The sequence below is a fragment of the Sinocyclocheilus grahami genome, unplaced genomic scaffold (assembly GCF_001515645.1).
Source record: "Sinocyclocheilus grahami isolate Dianchi unplaced genomic scaffold, SAMN03320097.WGS_v1.1 scaffold10739.1, whole genome shotgun sequence".
NCBI lineage: Eukaryota > Metazoa > Chordata > Actinopteri > Cypriniformes > Cyprinidae > Sinocyclocheilus > Sinocyclocheilus grahami.
The window spans coordinates 1,314-7,253 of NW_015513413.1; the positions used below are offsets into that span (position 1 = coordinate 1,314).

General features: G+C 37.9%; 1 pseudogene; it reads left to right on the forward strand.

Moving 5' to 3' along the window:
• Nucleotides 1–3,523: 3,523 nt before the first annotated feature.
• Nucleotides 3,524–4,434, forward strand: LOC107578528 (toll-like receptor 4; annotated as a pseudogene).
• Nucleotides 4,435–5,940: the final 1,506 nt, after the last annotated feature.

Sequence of the window (5,940 nt, forward strand, 5' to 3'; positions counted from 1 at the left end):
TTGCCCTCTATAGTAGTCAATTCTTGTCCTATTTGTCTATTCCCCCATCTTTGAGTGGCTCACATATATGGATAAATAAAGGCTGTTGACTATCAACAAGTTCATAGTGTTTTTATAGTACTTTTCGGCTTCTGTCAAGGTTTGCTGTGTGTAGTGTATTTAACATTGTAAAAAATGGTATTTATCATGTTGAGGAAGACGCATTATTGGTGACTTAATATTTTACATTTAATCTGCAGAATTGCTGTTAAAATCCGAAGGTTGTATTATACTAAGAGTAATTGTTGAGGTTATCCTTGTAGCAAAGTCAACAGGAAATTGAAGTTTCTGACTGAAGTGACCTTGTGTTAGATGTGTGTGCAGGGCCATCTGCTGGTAGCTCATGTTTATCGTTCTTCTGTGTGCCTTTTTTTTTAGGTTTAAAGGGGTCATATGATGCTTTTTTTTTAAAGATCATTATTTGGTGTAACAGAATATGTTGACATGCTTTAATGTTCAAAAACACATTATTTTTCAAATACTGTACATTATTGTAGGTCCTCTATGCCCCGCCTCTCTCAAACGCTTCGTTTTCTACAAAGTCCCTCCTTCCGACGAGCGCAGTCTGCTCTGATTGGCCAGCTGACCCAATGCATTGTGATTGGCGGAACACCGCAAGCACTCGTTGGAAATGTAACGCCCCTTACCATAATTGCGAGCTTCATCTTTCAAAATAAATGTAAAGACGTAAGTAATGTCATTAGTTTTACCATCAGTTTAAGCCCGAAACGGGAACAGAGTCGCGTGACAGAGACGGAGATGAAGCTTGTGTTTGCAGTACACAAGCCACGGTTAAGACAGCTGACTCCACTGTGATGTGACCCTCTCGCTCGCTCACGCACACACACACATGATGCGCAAAACTCCGCATTTGAACAATCAATAGCAAATACTTAAACTAATAACAAAACCGTAGCTGATTCAGAAGAGCCAGATTGTCATAGCAAAGTCATAATTACCTCTTCTCCTAGGTTCACAAAACAGTTGTCCATAAAATGCATTGCTGTTCTGTTGTAAGTAATCTTAAAGATGACTAAATGCATCTACTTTTGGAAGGCCAAATAAAGTGCTTTTGCTTTCGCCTAGAAACACACAGCGTCTCCCTGACATGGCTGCTTCAACACTAACTGCGGTTACTGAAACCACGCCTTCTTTCTTTGCGTCCACATAGTGAGGTAGATATGTGGGGGCGTGTTAGAACGAGCTGTTTTAGGGGGGCGTGGCAGAGTCTTAACTTTGATAAAGAATATATCTTTGGTTTTGAGACTTTAGTCTTTGCAACTTCAGGGATCTTATCTATGCACAATCAACTTGTAACACTCCAAAGAGAAAGGAAAAATTGAAATTGCATCATATGACCCCTTTAAACATGTTTTATTTCCAGTGGTTGATTGGAAGATTACATATGTAGATATTTTCTTAACTGTTACAGTGGACTTGCTTTTCACATTAGGGCCAGTAGATTATTTTTCAGTCAAGGTCTTGAGCAGTCAGTTACATGTTTACTATGTTGTTGGTGATTGTGTTATAATGGTTACTGGAGATTTAGTAATGCAAATGTCAGTTTCAACAATTCATGGTAGATTATGAATCACAGAGGTAATTATTTTCTTTATGAAACTTTTTCTTTATTTAAACTTTTTTTTAAATTTCAATTCTTTTTTTAATGTTTCTTCTTTAAATTAATTTGGGATGTTTTGGAAATGAATGACTTGTTCATTACTTCTCTATGTATTTTCAGCCAAAATTCCTCATTGTTTAAAACCACAGTGTTAGTTCCTCATATGCAATGACCTCAAACAAGGCTGGCTTATTTTATGACAGGTTGAGAAAATCTTGATTAGAGATGTCAAGATGAATTTCTTCACTATTAGTTCTTTCACTATATATGTTTCTATTGGGGCTGGACAATCATTCAATTTGAAATTTAAGGATTAATTTTTTTTAAACTGAAGATTAATGCCCATCTGCATTACTCTCTCTCCCTCCATTCATGAGCACCTTCAAAGACTTCAGTTTACATGATCTACATGCCAATAATATATCCATCATCAAAACTGATCACACTGCTGTGTTGCGAGATATCGGCAGAAACATGAATGTGAATCTCTCTTGGAATCCGTTATTATACATTGAACCAGGAGCTTTCAAAGACATTTATCTTAGAGAACTGAACATCCGATCCACCTTTGTTTCATCAGCTGCTCAGCAAGCTGGTCTAAAAGCTCTATGTGGTCTTAATGTCAAAAGGCTGAAATTTGGGAAAGCACAAGGGCAGTTTCAGATTTCACTTTCAGATACTGACTTTTTAGATGGTCTGTGCTTTATTTCCAGGAGGTACATTATTACATTATGGAGAAGCCTAGTGAGCCAATTTCTGTCTTTTGCTGTGTGATTAATGCCACAAATGTAGCATTAATCGGAGGTCTAATTGATGAACTGGAGTAGGGGAGAGTGGGGGTAAGATGGGCCACTTTTTACTTATGTGGTTCTCAAGATAAGGGAAAATGACGCAAAAGTACAAAGTAAGTAACTTCAGGATGTTTCCTATCATTTTAAATGACCAGAATGTATCTATGACAAAGGCTTCTAAAAATATGGCTTCTTATAAAAAAAAGTTCCTGTGGTTCAGTTTCCCAGGGTGGGGGTAAGTTGACCCGAGTCAATGAGTAAGATGAACCATCTGGTTGTAAACTGACCATCTGACTGAATCTGGTTCAAACACTTTACATTTTAAAGATACTTTACCTCTTAAAAACTAACTTAATAATCAAAATTCCTTTTTCAAACAGTCTTATTTCTTTTTCTCAAAGCTAATGTAAACAACATAAAACCAACCAAATGAAAATTTCAATCTTTAATTGTTTGCATTTCTGAAACAATATGTTCAACACCAAGGTTGTAATCTTTCCAAAAGCAGACTAAACGGCGAGTTTGAGTAAAATTAAAATAAAAAACTGAATTGGAATGAAGGGATGTCATTGAAACTAATGAACAATTTAGTCAAAAGATTCTTGGCATGGTAGCTTTTCAGCAATGTCGAACAGGCCATTAGGGACTACAGGTGGAAAGATATATCTGATTATAATGTGATGAAAAGCATCTTCTGGTTCTTTGGTGCACTTGTACACTGTCCCTATCAAATAAACTACAAATAATATGTATATATAATCAACTAAATCAGTTGTGTACTATCAAATTAAACTACCAGTTTATACTTCAGAGATTTAACTTAACTTCAGTGCCTTATGGTAGGGTAAGATAAAATCAATTTGCCCCATAGCTGCCATTTTGGAAAAAAACTAGCTTGCTTACTAGTTCAGGCTAATATTTAGCTAAATGATTTACATGGTTTTATACATTGCTAAATCACTTATATGCATCATAATTATTTTTAGACCTGGATCAATTTACTTTGATGTAACAGCCATTACATATGGTATGCTAAAATTTTACTTTGACAAGCCAAAAACAGTTATTAAAGTAATTGGGTGCCTTCCACTCCTCCCGTGTGTTTCTTCTTTTCACAGTCTGGCAGAAATTATGGGTGGTTTCAAAATATATGGTCACATGACAATAAAAGTGTACAGTTGGCAAGATACAGGGGGTGGGTCAACTTACCCACTGGCTCATCTTACCCCACTCTCCCCTATGTATGTTTTCGTGAAATCAAGGAGCTTTACTTGATGTCTGTTAAGTACTTTGCCAGGTAAACCGCTTTCACATCTCCATACTTTAGAAAAAATAGTAATTACAACAGTGCACCTATTTGGGCTGATGCCTTCATAGACATGCCTAAGCTCCAGTATTTGGATTTTTTGCTCTAACCAAATTAGATTAAAACAGTGCTGCACCTCACTTTTTGGCACCCCTCAAATCAGATATTTGAATTTGAGTAGTAATGCAGAAATTGGCCTTGACTTAGGAGGACTTGAGGGACTTGAGATTCTAGATTTCCACAATACAACTGTTGTACGTGTCGGATACCTTTCAGTTTTGTCTAACTTAAAGTACTTGAGGTATCTGGATGTTTCTTATTCAAGTACCACCTTTACTAACATATTCAGCTTTTATGGGCTGAAGAATCTTAATGTTCTCAAGATTGCCGGCAATAATTTTCAAGGTGATGTAGCAAGATATTTATTTAATAATCTCACTTCTAGAGCACCTTGACATATTGCCCTGTCATATGGTAGTGTTACATCTAAGCTCATTCAGAAATCTTCAGAGGCTTAGGCCATGTCCTCACGTACACGGGTATTTTTATAAACTTCTTCCGTTTAAAAAAAAATCTCCGTCCACATGAAAACACAAACGCATGCTATGAATCACTGTCATGAGCATGCCTAACCAGCAGGTGGCGATATAATCTCAACCGTAAAGCCACGTTGGCCAATCAGAAGCCTGAAAAAGTTTCCAGTAGGCGGAGATAACAGCGCAGGCGCTGACATCACAAGCCAAAAACTCCGGTTTTGCTGTCTACACGACAACACTGCAACCAGAGTTTTTGAAAATCTTCACCCTGGCAGGCGTTTTCAAAAATGTTTGGTTTCAGTGAACTGGTGCTGCGTTTGCGTGTGGACGAACGGCCTAACCGAGTAGAAAAAGCTGCGGTTTTAAAAATAACCGCGTTCGGGTGGACAGGGCCTTAGACTTTTGAATCTCAGAGGTAACCATTTAATGACTATACATTTTCTGGCCTACCCAGACCTTAAACAATTAACATCACTTTATGACGATAAAAACAGCATTACTAGCATTCCACTTAATGTTCTCCAAAAGTTGCTCACAAACCTTTCGGACTTTAATTTATCCTCTAACCCCATCGATTGCTCCTGCTCCCAGACAGATTTTATTTGGTGGATTATCCACAATCAGAACGTTTTGGAGCAGCCGGAAAATATTTTCTGTAAAACCTTCTCACCAAGTTCAGATTTTAGAGCAACAGACGTTGACATTGACAGCTGTGTGCACAAGAAAAGACTCACAATTGTTTTATCTGTATGCTGTACCAAATACTCTCCTTCTGGGATTGTACAAGTTTCTGAAAGTTTTTTCAAGCATGGCTCTTCATGACGTTATGAAGGGTGGAATTTCTTGTATGGGCATTTCTCCCGGAAGAGTGCACAGACAGCAACCAGAGCAAGAGCAAGAGTGCCCATCAACATGTTCATTCGGCAGCACTGTACGGGACTTGCTCGGGAAGAATGTCTCCAAAGAAGTGTGTTTTTGGTTGTAAGGGAAAGATAACCTTGTTCAGCTTCCCAAAGAACCCAGTGTTATGTAAACAGCGGATCCAGTATGTTCTTTTCTGGAAGCAACAGAGTTTCGCAAGTTTTGTTGTTTATAAAAAAGGCCCAGTTCGATGCTGGATTTGAACATGGTTTGATATTGTGACGTGTCGTTCATGAACAAATCGTTCAATTTGAACGAATCTTTCACATGACTCGTCTCATCGAGGGATTCGTTCATTTCGGGTTTACCCGCATGCGCAACATCCTATAGGTTCTTTACAGCAAACAGAATTGATTAGTTCACCCATCGAGTCCTCGGGTTCGGGTTCGAGTCATTCGTTGATCAGCCCCATAGGCTATAATGCAGTCTGCACCGGATACAGAAATGATTAGTTCACCTCTCGAGTCTTCGGATCTGAGTCGTTCGTTCTTTTGTCACATGATGTGACAGCCGTATTTGTTACAGAAATTAGTTAATCAGTTACGCAATGCATTTCTGGTCTCAAACTGTAGCTTTTTATTTCTTACAATTTATACATTTGTGAATTTCTGTCATGATTGTTATTTTCCGTAACGCGTGTAGTGTGGTAAAGGGGTTGCTTCAAACTTTATCAGAATTACGGGGAAAATCACACTGATAAAGCAAATAGGATACCTACATATAATA